Genomic DNA, 16,091 nt, shown 5'->3' with positions numbered 1-16,091 from the left:
TTGAGCTTTGCAACAGAATCGTTCATTTTTTAACTGTGGTCTTTAGAATTCAGGTCTGGGAGAGATGAAAGAACTTGCATAAACTTGCTCACAGGTAACACACAATGTCCCCTCTTTTCTCTAACCTGACGCCCCACTTCCAGCTGCTTCCCATGTGTGTTCAGGGAGATGGTATTGAGGGTACAGACTATGCAGTCGGACTGTTAGGGTTCAAACACCAAGTCCACTACTGTGGGGAGGTGCCTTAATTTATCTGCAAAATGAGGATAATTCCTACTTCAGAGCTGAGGTTTAACTAATGCAAATAAGACCCTTGGGATGCGATCGATCAGCAGACAATAAATAATACACAGCAGTATTATATTCCTGGCATTCCCATCGACGACAAGCCGTAGGCATCTCCCAAGCTTTAGTCTTGGCGACCTCCCAGACCAACCAACATTTAAACCCTCAACTGTCGTTCTGGAAGTCTCAGTAGTGGTGAACCTGCTGGCTCGCAACCCAGCCAAACCGGGTAGCACGCTGAGCCTTCGGATTGCCTCGCGGATATTCCAAGGCATCCGAAGTCGGGGCCGAAGCGGGGGAAAGGCTTTAAAACAAAACTCCAGGGAATTAACAGTGCAAAAGAACTGGCAAGCATCACAGCCTCTCGCAGGACTCGGAGCCACACGCCCAGGGGCGTGACTTTAGGGGAACACGCCGGAGGGGCGTGGCTCCACCCCTGAGCGCGCGCGCTGCGGGGCGGGCCCTCCTAGGCGCTGCGTGGACTCCGGATCCCACACCCGGCCCCGTCACTCTGCGCATGTGTAAATTCTGGGGGCGGGCGGGCCGATAGAACACGGAATTTCTGGGAAAGAGGGCAAATGGGACCGGGAAAGCCGGGAAAGCCGAGAAATGCGTGCGGGCAAGGGCGGGGGGGTAGAGGGGCGGGACAGAAGGCGGAAGAGTTGAAATCAGCTGACCTGGTCTCGTGACAGCCTGGGCGGTGGCGACGCAGGCGTATTGGAGCGCGGTTGCTGAAAGCCTGAGTGAAGATGGCGGCCTCCAGAGTGAGCCTCTGAGAGGCAGAGGAAGGAGGCGGAGGGGGCGGGGAGCCCGGGCCGCCGCGGCACCAGGAACCCGCGGCAGCGGAGCTACAGGGCCCCGACAGGGGAAAGGGGAAGTGGTGAGGGGGAGGAGGCCGGAGGGCGCCTCATCTCACTCCGGACGCAGAGCCGGCGGCGGGAGGAGCTCGGGCTGGAACCTCTCCAGCCTCCCGCGAAGGTAAACCACTCCGGGCACCGGCCTCTGGGGCTCTGCCTTACCCCTTCCCCACGCCACGGGGACTTGGGGGGCTAAGGACAAGGAAAAAAGAGGGGTGGTATTTTGGCCGCCGCAGCCCCCAGCTGTTAAGGAGAGCAGATTACCCTCCCCCAAGGCTGCTGGTCTGGTTCCTCCCGTCGGATCCCCCCTGGCACCAAGTGACATTCTCCATGGGCACTGCCTTGTTCAGCCCCACCCCTCTTTTTTGGATTGTTTTTTCGTTTTATACCCACCATGGTCCCTAGATCCCCACTGTACATCCTTACCTCCACACACCCCTTATTCCTCTCTGGGCTCCGCCCTCAGGGTTCCCTTCTCGCTTCCTGGCCTGAACACACTTTCTACTGGTTGCCGGCAACTCTTCGTTTCCTGGGGTCCGCGAGCCTTCTTCCCCCACACGTCCGGTGTAGACTTTGACTCTCTTTGCTTAGCTTTGTTTTGTTTCGTTTGGAGATGGGGAGCACCCGCGTCGTTTTTTCAGCCTCTCCCTTTTTCAAAATCAAGTTTACACCTCACGTTTTTCCTTTCCTGCAGGGGAGCTTCTTTTCAGTGGCCTTTCCTTCACTGCTGTGGTTTTGCCTCTGAATGTGGTCTTTGGAATGGGTGAGGTATCAGACGCTTAGTGAAGTGGCGGTTAAACGCAGATTTGACTTATTAGACTTAAGAAGAGTGCCTTCCCGTGAACTCTTATTGTAGGGTGTCCTGAGATTGTTTTCTTTATCAGTTGATGTCTTCAGATTGTTTCCTTTATCAGTTATGGGGGGGGGGATTTAAAAAATCTCTCCCTAATGAGGCTGTAATATCCCAAAGTAATGATTGCTCTCTTCCTTTCTTTTCCCTTTTACCCTTTATGATTTCTTGCAAACAGGAGGGCCGGTGCCTTATGCTTTTAACTCCTCTATGAAGGTCTTTACACTGTAGGGTTATTTTGAGCCTCGTGGAGTATAATGTCTTCCGAAAAAAATTTCAGAATATTTCTTCAGGATTTGCCCCTGTGATTGCCTTTCTTGCTGTATTTTCTTTTTTACTTTCTGGATCTGATCGATTTCTAGGTTTGAAAGTAACCGTCTGCAGAGTTTGAGGAAATTACAGTGGTCAGGTTTTGTAGTGATTATCAATATTCTGAGTCTATGTGAATATGAAATAGGATTTGCCCTAAAAAATTTAAAAAGGGAGATTTCAAAAACTCGCCAGAAATTCGGTATCCAAAAAAAACTTGATTCACATTTCTTTGGTTTCTGGAAAGTGCTAAATTGTTCGACTGAATTTAGCATATAACCAAAAACCTTGTTAACATTTTAAATGTAATATGAAACTGTGTAAGCAGTTATATCTCAAACTTGGCTTTTGTTATTAATATCACAATGGGACATAAGTCCTGTTTAGAAAATGTTACACTGTATTCCTAGTTTGAAAACAGGAAGTAGAACATACTAACTGAGGAAAAGAATAGTCAGAGGGTTATTAAGAGATAGGAATGTCAAGAACCTTAAGTCTATAGTCCATATCATGGAAGATACCACTGTTTGTATTCCACTGGGAGGCAATGGGTATTCTCTTTTTCTAAAGTGACAGTAGTAAATAGGCTAAACTATATGAACATTATCAGTTCAAAAGTAATGGAATCATGGAAAGCAGGAGTTATTGGTAAGAATTTAACTTTATCCACAAATAAATAGAACGTAGTTGCTGAAGTGAACTATAACAATGCTGGCTTTATTAAATTTGTGGAAAGGTTGATAGTGGAATCTGGTTCTCAGTAGATACTAAATTACAATTGAAATAAAAAGAGAATCTGTTTTAACTAATTTGGATCTATTCCTTAACCAGGTCTGTTTACACAGGTGATTTTCATTGCACTTACCCTTCCCTTGCTTCTCTGAGATACTAATTTTTAGTAAAATAGAGGCAAGGCTGTGTGCATAAACTATAGCAAAGATTTGGTTGTTAATAGTTTTAGGCCTAAATGTTGACTGTCATATTTAGCAGTGGTTAAAGGGAGTTGTTTTGAAAGAAATCCTTTAATTCTGTGTTATCCAACTTCATTAAACCCAATAAGACTCCCTTTTTATTCCAAACAATTTGTAACACCTGCTCTATTACCTGGAGATTTTAAATAATATCACCACCTTCTGACTTTGGTCCTGGGTCAAAAAGAAGGCTTGCTCTCACTGTTGCACCAAAAACCAATGGGACTCACTTTAAATTCTTTTTTTGAGAACTGTTAAAGAACGGAGGTCACAGAGCAAACCATTGGCCAGTCTTTTAAGGAGAGGGTATACATGAATTCAGTGTCACGTTCATTGGACACAACTGGACACTGGTAAGAAGAGTTCAGCTAGAATAGCTGACAAGCTGATGAAGGCTGATTCTGAGTGCACCTTCTTCCAAGCTCTTTCTCCACAAACTCACGAGGCGCTCTTAGAAAAGATTGGAAAGAACCCTGGGGAGTGTCTGTTGTGGTAATGATCTAGAGGATTGGAAAAGCAGCAGAGCTTTCAAAAGGGGCACAAAACTCTGATTCTTTCTTTGTATCTTTTATGGAACAATAACATTTATCTGTGAAGGGAAGGACATCTCTGCTGGCCTGTTGGTGAGCATTCATTGAGCTGGGCAATGAAAGGAAAGGGGAGAGAATCTTCTCTGGGAGGAGCACTGAGCTTAAAACTGCAGCCTGGAGGAACAAGAAGATCACACCCCTGAGATTCAGGGATATAGAGTATCCCTAAGACTGAACCTTAATCAGAACTACAAAGCCTCTTTCCAGCCCCCTGCCACTATAAGAAGTTTTGAATAACAAGTGAATGCAGAATATTACTAGGAACAATATCATGCGAAGAGGCACAGCACAAAGAATCAGATAGACTTTGCTTTAGTAAACCATCCCCCGCCATAGGCACCAGCTATTCTGTAGATTTTCTGAAGCCTGTGGTACACTGAGAATAACCATAGCAACAGCAGATCATAAATCCAGCTCAACTCCTAAACAGATTAACACAAATTTTGCACTAAAGACCTACCGAAATAAAGACGTGCCCGTTTGCAGTCACAGAATTATTTATCTCAGTCTCTACTGTTCTGTACACGTCCAGCTTTCAACTGAAAATTATAAGGTGTACGTAAAAGGCAAAAAAAAAAATTCTCTAGAGAAAGCAATCATCAGAAGAACACTTAGATTAACATAGATGCTGTTATCTGCTAGGGAATTTAAAATGACTATAATGTGTTAAAGATTGAAGAGTGGATAACATGCAAGATCAGATGGGTAATTTTAGCTGATAGAAAGTGTAAGAATCAAAAGAAGGGCTAGAGGTATTATTACACAGTAAATGAAGAATGCTTTTGGGCTTATCAGAATTGACATAGCCAAGGAAAGAATCAGTGAACTTATTAATGGTAGAAGAAATTACCCAACTGACAGACAAAAAAAGTTAAAATGAAATACCCTAGAGCTTAGGGATGGTGTTAAACATTTTAATATATAAATGATTAGAATCCCAGAAGAGAGAACAGAGTAGAAGAAATACTAAAATGTTTGAGGAAATAATGGAAAATTTTCCAAAATTAATGTCAGACATCAAACCATGGATCCAGAAGCTTAGAGAACACCAAGCAAGATAAATACTGTCCCCCAATACCACCCACAAACTCAAAACACACATTGTATTTAAACTGAGGTAAACAAGGGACAGAGAGGACGGTAACCAAAGAGAAACCTATACAGAGGAGCAAAGAGTTGAAGCAGAGAAAGCATGCAAACAAGAAGACAGTTGAGTGACAACTTTACCAAAAGCAAAAAAACAGCAAAAATATTTTTTTCAAAAATGAAGACAAAATACAACTGTCAAAAGCCAAGAGGACTCAAAGTATAATCTCTCCATTTTCATGATAGGTGCACTCCTAGAAAATTATATGCATATTAAACTCTACGAAATGTACTTTGTGATTTATATTTAATACAGAATTAAAATTGGGATTGGTTATAAATAGGTTTTTACCTATATTAATGCCTAACTGGATATTTAAAAGTCAGTTGAGGGCATTTCAACCTGTGGGGCTGTCTTGTACATTGAGGGGTGTCTAGCCCCATCCACTAAATCATAGTACAGTACTCACCCCTTATTCACTTTTAATAGCTTCAGTTACTTGAGGTTATTAGCAGTCCAGAACCAGATGATCCTTCTAATATAGTGTCAGAAGGTCAGTAGTCGCCTAATGCTATATCGTAGTGCCTGTGCTATTTACCTCATATAATCTCATCACATAGGCATTTTATCTCAAATCAGGAGAAGGCTAAGTGTAGTGCAGTAAGATATTTTGAGAGAGACCACATTCATAAAACATTACAGTATATTGTTACAATTGTTTCATCTTACTGTTAATATGTCACTGTACCAACTTTTATAAATTAAACTTTATTACAGGTACATACATACAGGGTAAGAGTCTATGGGATTTGGTACTTTGTGGTTTCAGGAATCCACTGGGGGTCTTGGAACACATTTCCTGAGGATAGGGGGGACTGCTGTAGTGTTTCTCTCTTTTTTTTCCTTTAGATTTTCTTTATTTGAGAGCATGAGGGGAGGGGAGGGGCAGAGGGAGAGGAAGAAGGAAACTCCTCTCTGAGCAGTGAGCCTGATGTGGGGTTGGATCCCAGGACGCAGGGACTGCGATTGGAGCTGAAGGCAGACCTGTAACCGACTGAGCCACCGTGGAGCCCCTACTGTAGTGTTTCGAATCATAGCATCTTTAAAATTATAGTCACTAGTTTTCAACACATTTTTCTGCTTTAGCAGTTTTCACTTGCTCAGCACATGCCAATCAGTAACACCTCTTGTAGTATGGAGTGATTTCTAATTGCAGGAACTCCTTTGAGAATCACTGATTTGGGGATATTTTTGTAGTAACTTAAACCAACGGTTGTGATCCTCTTTACTAACTTAGACTAAGTGTTCAGTAAAATCTTTATTTTATCAATAAAGCTAAACATAATTTGCTAGTGGTTCTTTTCACAGGCTCTTAACTTTATTCAACAGCCTGCATATTTGAGTTTTACTTGCACTTTTATGTCCTGCTTATGAAGAAGTGATCTCTAAAACAACACTGTTGGGCACCTGGGTGGCTCAGTGGGTTAAGTAGCTACCTTTGGCTCAGGTCATGATCTCAGAATCCTGAGGTTGAGTCCTGCATCAGGTTCCCTGCCTTCTATCTTTGCCTCTCCTCCCCCCCCCCATGCACGCACGCACACACACACACACACACACACACTCTCTCTCTCTCTCCCCCCCCTCTCTCAAATAAATAAATAAAACTTTAAAACAACAACAACAAAATTACATTCAATGGGATTTTATTATCGCAGCATTCTAAATTGCCCTTAAAAGTAGACCACGCTGCCTAAGCAGAGTTCACATATTTAGCACGTGGCCATCAGGAATACCTCTGTGAAGTTGATGAGTAAAAATTTGATCTTTGGTGAACAAAAACAAAACCCTGAAGCAATCTAAAATAATTAAATGTTTTGATTTTGTCAAGTGTAGTTGCCAGAACATAATGGAAGGATTGATAAAGTTATGAATAGAGTAGATTTTCCCTAATATTTAATAAGTTCTATGCTAATTATAGTAAAATTAAATTCTTATAGGTGGATTTCAGGCATGTATTCCTTAGTCATCTAGTGCTTTGAGGTTTCTCTCCCCCTCAGATTTCTAGTTAAGATACAGAATGTATTTTGGATGTTTAGCAAATCTTAGAGCAGATTAAAGCCATTCCCTCCCCCCAACCATGGATGTGCTGGGTTTAATTTTAAAAGTGGAATTTTCCTCTTTTTCTTTTTTTTTAGTTAACTGGTAGATATGGGGTTTTCTTTAAAATCTGAAGAACTATGGCAGAGTTTGGAATAACAGGGATATTTCAGAAAGAGCCAAGAAACCTATATGTTGCTGTTTTGTGTTGGGTGAAAGGGAAATTGTAGTAGCCTAAGGTCCTTGTCTTTTAATAGTGTGTTTGCCTATTAGGTTGCTTACTGTAAAACTTCCTCTAAGTAGAATTTGCAGTATGCTTAGGAAATTTAGTTCTCCATTATGCGTTCACTACAGTGATAGAAAAAACAGCAACAAGTTAAAACATGGCAATTGAAAATCTCTTACCCATTAGGGTCTCTTTTCGTGTAATAGAGGAAGATTATTAAATACCTGTTTGTGAGCTAAAGAAGAGCTTATTGAACTAGTACATTTTGTTCTTTCATGAGCCAGGTTAGCTTCAAAGATAAAATAGAAATTAGGTCTAAAAATTTTCAGGAATGTGTACAAACAAAAACTATGTAAATGATTATTAGCATCAGTTTCACAGGATTGCTTAAATGAACACATTTGTTGGGGTTTTTTAGGTGACTATTTCAGCATTTTTAAGTTTTGGAAAGAAGAGTCATAATCATGCATATTTCTTGGAAAAAAACTTTTTTGTGTGTGTTACGACAGCTATGAGAAGTAAGAATTACTCTCTCGGATGAAATCTGCGTACATGTAATATAAATGGAAAGATGTATTTTTTTCAATATTTATATTGAATAGAATGGCCAACAAAATTAACTGCTGTGGTATTTATGCTTGCCTCTCCCCCAATTAAGATACTGTTAAAAGTGTTTCTTCAGATTTAGGGATTGCTTTTGAATTTCTCTTGCCCTTTTATTTCATGAATCTGTATCTGATTTCTCATTGGAAAGGAATGGATTTTTAAAGAATGGAGAGATGAATCTTAGATTATTTGCCCTACCCCGTGGTGGTGGAAGTATTTAAAAGTTCATTTTGATGTGGCAGACAATGCAAAGGTTTCAGTACTACAACTTCTGGACAATTATTTGGATATATGATTGCCAGCTGAAATTTGATAGTACCACTGGCTTTCTTCTCTAGCCACATTTATCTCGAGTTAGTGGGTCCTTCAGAGCTTTTAGAAAGCTAAGGTAGGATGTATTAAAACTTTGCTTTGGGGGCGCCTGGGTGGCTCAGTGGGTTAAAGCCTCTGCTTTCGGCTCAGGTCATGATCCCAGGGTCCTGTGGTCGAGCCCACATCGGGCTCTCTGCTCCGCAGGGAGCCTGCTTCCTCCTCTCTCTGCCTTCCTCTCTGCCTACTTGTGATCTTTGTCTGTCGAATAAATAAATAAAATCTTTTAAAAAACAAACAAAAAAAAAACTTTGCTTTGTGATCTATTTTATAAGCTGTTTTTTTTTAAAGATTTTATTTATTTGAGAGAATGAGTTAGCATGAACAGGGGGAAGGGTAGAAAGAGAAGCAGACTCCCCGCTGAGCTGAAGGCAGGCCCCTAATGACAGCCACCCCAATGCCCCCTTTTAAACTGTTTGAAGACCCCTGTAAATGGAGCGTCTGGGTGGCTCAGATGGTTGGACGTCTGCCTTCGGCTGGGGTCATCGTCTCCAGGTCCTGGGCTCGAGCTGCATGTCAGGCTCCCAGCTCGGCCAGGAATCTGTTTCTCCCTCTGCCTCTCCCCGCTGCTTGTGCTCTCTGTTTCTCTCGCTCTCAAATGAATAAATAAAAACTAAAAAAAAAAAGACCTCTGTAGGTATTATACACATTACACATACTGATTTGTTACTTACTTAGAAGGAAATACTTTTGCCTCTACTTGGGTTACATATTAAAACATGAAGCTGAAAATTAATAATTAAAAAAGGTTAAAGTTCATATCAGTTTTCCCCCATACACAGCACATTCTAAGACAGTCGAGTTGTAACTTTTTAATCTGGGTAAAAATTAATGTTCTGTTAACTTTATATTTTGTGCTTGCTTCAACAGCATATCTAAAATTAGAGCATTAACTGTATATTTTTTAAGATTTTATTTATTTATTTGACAGAGAGAGGTCACAAGTAGGCAGGCAGAGAGAGAGGGGGAAGCAGGCTCCCTGTTGAGCAGAGCGCCCAATGTGGGGCTCCATCCCAGGACCCTGAAATCATGACCTGAGCTGAAGGCAGAGACTTAACCCCCTGAACCACCCAGGTGCCCCAGCTATTTATATTTTAACCTTTTATTTGAAACAACTAGCCTAGAGATGTAATTCACTCCAGTTTTGAATCCATTTACAAATAAATGTAGGTCTTTAAAAAGCTAGTATTAAGGGATTCTCTCTTTGGTTATTACTCAAGATTAGCCCTTGCCTTAGCAATGGTTCTCCCTCCCCCTGCATTTTTAATAGGATTTAGCTGTATGAGGAAATATTAAATTAATAAGTTTGTTCCTATCATGTGACCGTATACCATATTTCCAGGTGTAGTGTTACAATGGAGCAGAAAAACAGGGTTTCTTTAGGCGATCTAGGTCAGAAAATAAAGGTAAAGGCAGTTCTTCCCCCCAAATAAATTTTTCATCTACAGCCAAGTTGAAGAACTTTACATTACTTACTTATACTCATCTCTGAGATTTTCACATTAACATTTACTACTTGCTTTATCATATATCCATCTTTCCATCCATTTTATTTTTTAATGCATTTCAGGACAAACTCATGTTTTTAATTCATTATTTGAAATCAGAATTCTTTGTTACAGATTCAAAGTGTAAAAATTAGTATCTTATCTGCTCTCTCCAAGTTGTTGTAATTGTGTAAAAATTCGTCTCAGTGGGTCATGCGAAATGTGTGCTTTAAAGGCAAATACCCTTTCTTAAAGCCATTTTCTTTACTCACCAGTGTATCACAGATGGTTCCCAACTTAATGATAACTTGACTTTAACTCTTTCAACTTTATAATGGTGTGGAAGTGGTATGCATTCAGTAGAAACTGTATTTTGAATTTTGATATTCTCTCAGGCTAGCATATGTGATATTCTACTCTCGTGATGCCGACAACGGCAGTGAACCGCGGCTCCCAGTCAGCCACAAAGTCACAAGGGTGAACAACTGATACGCTTACAACAATTCTGTTTTTCATTTTTAGTACAGTATTCAGTAAATCACATGAGATATTCAGTACTTTGTTATAAAATAGGCATTGTATTAGATGATTTTGCCCAACTGTAGGCTAATGTGTTCTGAGCACATTTAAGGTAGGCTAGGCTAAGCTATGATGATTGGTAATTTAAGTGTATTAAATGCATTTTCAGTTTACAGTAGGCTTATCAGGAGGTAACCCCATAGTAAGTCAAGGCTGTGTTTTTCTGAGTATATGCATTCATCTCTGGTTAAATGAGGGCTCTGTTTTTACTTAAACACAGGACTTGCACATACACTTAAGTTTTGCTATGTGTGCAGATTCTTTTGCTTATAGCTTGGCTGTAATCTGTCTGGGTTCCCGTGGTGTTGAGGCCATTCAACCTGCTTTTTGTGCTTCATACCAGTTTGGTGTAGGCTTCTGCTTAGCGGACTCTCAAATTCTGTGGTTTTGTGTCAAAATCGTATCTTCTGAAAGATTGGTCTCATTTTATTCATAAATGATCTCAAATAGATTGCCAGTTTTACTGCCAGTAATAAATTAGAGAATGTGAGAACATTAAATGTTGTTCGAAAGCATAAAGCAAGGGAATTCACTGAGCAGGTTGAATCTAGCCAAACTGCTTATGTTGCCCTGAATTTGACTTTAACCCCTAGAACAGTTCTCTCAAAAGAACAAACTGCTAAGTTGCAAGAAAACTCTGTTGGTGGTATAATAATAAGGTATGGAATGAGAATAGGCAAAGGCAGCTTAAAAAACTGGAGATGCTTTCAATAAATTACAAATTTATTACAAATAATATTACAAATAAATGTAAATTTGTGTTTTTCTCATCAAAAAAAAAAGTAGATCTTTGAGAATTTGAAGTGGTACACGCAGAAATGAAGGAGATGAAATTTCTTTTTCTTTTTAGAGTTTTTTTAATGTACTTGAGAGTGAGTGAGCAAGTGAGGGCCTGCGAGAGAGAGTGAGTGCATGGTGGGGCCGATGTCGGAGGATGAGAAGCAGCCTCCCTGCTCCATCCTAGGACCCCTGGATCATGACCTGAACCAAAGGCAGAGGCTTAACGGACTGAGCCACCCAGATGCCCTGAAGGAGATGAAATTTAAGCAATAATTAGTTTGAACAGATAAATTCTTGCTAACTTGGGTACGTCTCAACAACTGGCAGGGTAGCAAGTGCTGACTGTGCAGCTGCTACCAAGATCTCCTGCAGCAAGTTTGACATTTTGTTAGTTGGACAGTTCATTGCTGTTTAGAGAATGTGCCTATAAATGACTTATTGCTGTTACCTGCTTGATGCTTGAGCTGTTTGATGCTAGAAGTTTTGCATATTTTCCATCACTATTAACGGGAATTCTGGTTGCTTAAGAGTTTTGTCTATGAGCAACAAATTTTAGAAAACACTTCTGGAGCTTATTAAAGAAATATGTAAATATTAATGGAGAAATACTTAAATATTAAATGGAGCATAGATAATTTTTAGGGAGTGAAGTTCTTTTTTCCAAAAGTTTCTCAAACCATGGTTAACTTGTAGATACCAAAATAAATTTAAAAATATGTTGGTTTCACGTAAAGAGGTACTCTTCTAACAAGTGAAATTCCAGATGCCTAAGTAGGGGATTTAAAATGTAGTAAGTAACATTGACTTGAAAAATCATAGTATTTTGTGGGAATAAAGTTGAAATAAAGAGAAGCTTAAATGTCAGGTTACAGCTGACTTAAGGTAATTTTTAAAAATTTCATCTATCATGAGTATCTTAACCTGTCTCATATTTATTCCTTTTTATTTTTTTCATTTCATTTATTTATTCATTTATTTTTGAGAGAGAGATAGTGAGCATGTGCTCAGGAGTGTGCACAGGCTGGTGGGGGGGGGCAGAGGGAGAGGGAAAGAGAGAATCCTAAGCAGTCTCCACATCCAGTACAGAACCTGAAATAGGGCTATATCTCACAACCCTGAGATCATGACCTGAGCTGAAATGAATAGTCGGACTTAACTGACTGAGCCACCCAGATGCCCTTATTTATTTCTTTTTGAAAACCTTTTTTAGGTAGGATAAAATTGTAAAAAATAACAAGGAATGTCTGGGTGGCTCAGATGGTTAAGTGCCTGCCTTCGGCTCAGGTCATGATCTCCAGGTCCTGGGATCAAGCCCCATGTCAGGCTCCCAGCTCAGTGGGGAATCTGCTTCTCCCTCTCTCTCTCTCCCTCTCCCCATACTGTGCTCTCTCTCTCCATCTCTGTCTCTGTATCTCTCTCAAATGAATAAAATCTTTTTTAAAAAAATAAATAACAAGGGATAATAAAATAAGGATACCCTCATACTGAACCTAGCTTAAGAAATGTATATTGCTATAGTTATCTTGGAATGAGCAGGTGAAAACTGCAAATACTGACTAAAGCAATAAAACACTGTACTTTTGAAGGTAGAAATCCTAGCTGATACTCGTTGGTGATATTGAATAAATACTACAAGGATTGAAATTAAAAGATAAAAGATTTAGGATTAAGTAATTTAATAATTTTAACTTTCCCACCTGCGACGCCTTAAGAGAGATACAGGGCTGGGACGCCTGGGTGGCTCAGTTGGTTAAGCAGCTGCCTTCGGCTCAGGTCATGATCCCAGCGTCCTGGGATCGAGTCCCACATCGGGCTCCTTGCTCCGCAGGGAGCCTGCTTCTCCCTCTGCCTCTGCCTACCACTCTGTCTGCCTGTGCTCACTCGCTCTCTCTCTAACAAATAAATAAATTAAAAAAAAAAAAATTAAGAGAGATACAGGGCCTTGTTTGTTGTTGTTTTTTTTTTAAAGATTTTATTTATTTATTTGACAGACAGAGATCACAAGTAGGCAGAGAGGCAGGCAGAGAGAGAGAGGGAAGCAGGCTATCCGCCGAGCAGAGAACCCGATGTGGGGCTCGATCCCAGGACCCTGGGATCATGACCCGAGCCGAAGGCAGAGGCTTTAACCCACTGAGCCACCCAGGCGCCCCAAAGATACAGGGCCTTGTAAGCCTGAAAGTGAGAGAGGTAATCATAGAGAGATATGAAACAACTATTTTGTATCTAGGGTAGTATGTTTAAAGTACAATAATCATTATTATGATTGCAGTTAATATTTTTAGTGCTTATTCCGAGCCAAGCATCACACTATCCCCTTTATTTATATCATTTACTCCTTACCAAAGCCCTTTGCTGCAAATACTGTTCTCTCTCATAGATGAACCATGATTCCAAGAAGTTTAGGAAGCTTTTCTTCAAGTTACACAGCCAGTAAATGGCAGTTTTTACTAATCTGTCTTCAACCATAAGTAACACTTAAAAAATTCACCATCTTTAGTTACAGTGATTAAACTATTGAATATTAAATTGAATATTAAAACTAGCTTAGTGTGTATATTAATTGAATATTGAATATTAAATTGAATATTAAAACTAGTTTAGTGTGTATACTAATGTAGCTTCTTGTGCTAGTTGTTAGTTATGTTTATGTGGTCTGGTGTCTGTGCTATAGGAACTATTTCCAAGTCTGTGTTTCAAAATTAAATCATCACTTGAAGGACACTGTGCTTGGTGGACCCTCTAGACTTGCCTTCACTCATTTTCCAGTGGTTCTCTTGAGGTTGTTCCAAGTCTCACTTTGAATGATACATACTCAGTACAAAATATTCTTAATCCTCTTTCTTCTGCATTTTTCTGATCTTTGTGTATTGCCATTATCCACTAGTGAGTTATTTGTGTGTCCAGGAGTATCCTCATGGTCTGAAAGAGTTACTGCAGTTTCCAGACCAGTTGCCTTCATAAGGTGAAATGACTACATCACCAAGTGATTAAGGTTTGATTGAGAATATAAAATAGATACCTGAAAATTTGGAGAGGTTAATATTACACTGTTGGGGCAGCAACCTCTTTGACCTCAGCCACAGCAACTTCTTCCTGGGAACATCACCAAAGGCAAGGGAAGCAAGGGCAAAAATGAACTATTGGGATTTCATCAAGATCAAAAGCTTTTGCACAGCAAAGGAAACAGTTAACAAAACCAAAAGACAACTGACAGAATGGGAGAAGATACTTGCAAACGACATATCAGATATATGGGCTAGTATCCAAAAATCTATAAAGAGCTTATCAAACTCAACACCCAAAGAACAAATAATCCAATCAAGAAATGGGCAGAGGACATGAACAGACATTTCTGCAAAGAAGACATCCAGATGGCCAACAGACACATGAAAAAGTGCTCCGCATCACTCCGCATCAGGGAAATACAAATCAAAACCACAATGAGATACCACCTCACACCAGTCAGAATGGCTAAATTTAACAAGTCAGGAAATGACAGATGCTGGCAAGGATGCAGAGAAAGGAGAACCCTCCTACACTGTTGGTGGGACTGCAAGCTGGTGCAGCCACTCTGGAAAACAGCATGGAGGTTCCTCAAAAAGTTGAAAATAGAGCTATCCTATGACCTAGCAATTGCACTACTGGGTATTTACCCTAAAGATACAAACGTAGTGATCCGAAGGGGCATGTGCACCCGAATGTTTATAGCAGCAATGTCTACAATAGCCAAACTGTGGAAAGAACCTAGATGTCCATCAACAGATGAGTGGATAAAGAAGATGTGGTATATATCTACAATGGAATACTATGCAGCCATCAAAAGAAATGAAATCTTGCCATTTGCGACGACGTGGATGGAACTAGAGGGTATTATGCTTAGCGAAATAAGTCAATCAGAGAAAGACAACTATCATATGATCTCCCTGATATAGGAAGTGGAGATGCAACGTGGGAGGTTTGGGGGGTAGGAAAAGAATAAATGAAACAAGATGGGATCGGGAGGGAGACAAACCATAAGTGACTCTTAATCCCACAAAACAAACTGAGGGTTGCTGGGGGGAGGAGGGTTGGGAGAGGGTGGTGGGGTTATGGACATTGGGGAGGGTATGTGCTATGGTGAGTGCTGTGAAGTGTGTAAACCTGGAGATTCACAGACCTGTACCCCTGGGGATAAAAATACATGATCTGTTTATAAAAAAATTAAAAAATTTAATAAAAAAATATTACACTGTTGGGGGGTGCCTGGGTGGCTCAGTGGGGTAAGCCTCTGCCTTTGGCTCAGGTCATGATCTCAGGGTCCTGGGATCAAGTCCTGCATCAGGCTCTCTGCTCAGTGGGGAGCCTGCTTCCCCCTGCTTCCTTCTTCTCTCTGCCTGGCTCTCTGCCTACTTGTGATCTCTCTTTCTCTGTCAAATAAATAAATAAAATCTTTAAAAAATATATATAACACTGTTGGGAAGTAGGTCCCAGCCTCAGATCTCATTAATCTGGTTATTTTATTTTATTTTATTATTTTTTTTTAAAGATTTTATTTATTTATTTGACAGACAGAGATCACAAGCAGGCAGAGAGAGAGAGAGGAGGAAGCAGGCTCCCTGCCGAGCAGAGAGCCGGATGCGGGGCTCGATCCCAGAACCCTGGGATCATGACCTGAGCCGAAGGCAGAGGCTTTAACCTACTGAGCCACCCAGGTGCCCCTAATCTGGTTATTTTAAAAGTTCATTGTTAGTTAAAGTAGTATTTCTGTTATTGAACTCCTTAAAGACTATTCTGGAATCCTATATATTTTTTGTTGTTGTTGTTTTGAAAGATTTTATTTATTTGACAGATAGAGATCACAAGTAGGCAGAGAGGCAGGCAGAGAGGAGGGAGGAAGCAGGCTCCCTGCTGAGCAGAGAGCCCCATGTGGGGCTCGATCCCAGGACACTGGGATCATGACCTGAGCCCAAGGCAGCGGCTTTAACCCACTGAGCCATCCAGGCGCCCCTAGAATCCTAT

The 16,091-nt window shown here is 40.6% G+C and overlaps 1 protein-coding gene across 1 annotated transcript in view; it reads left to right on the top strand.

Moving 5' to 3' along the window:
- Positions 1-1,010: 1,010 nt before the first annotated feature.
- The window catches only part of DNAJC13 (DnaJ heat shock protein family (Hsp40) member C13), a 126,034-nt gene continuing 110,953 nt past the window's right edge, over positions 1,011-16,091 (top strand). Inside the window, exon 1 of the mRNA XM_080811795.1 lies at positions 1,011-1,263. The gene's annotated coding sequence lies outside the window, so the exon portion shown is untranslated. The remainder of the gene's footprint in view (positions 1,264-16,091) is intronic.

Source organism: Martes martes (genome assembly GCF_963455335.1).
Source record: "Martes martes genome assembly, chromosome: 1".
NCBI lineage: Eukaryota > Metazoa > Chordata > Mammalia > Carnivora > Mustelidae > Martes > Martes martes.
This window is presented reverse-complemented; position numbering and strand designations above follow the sequence as displayed.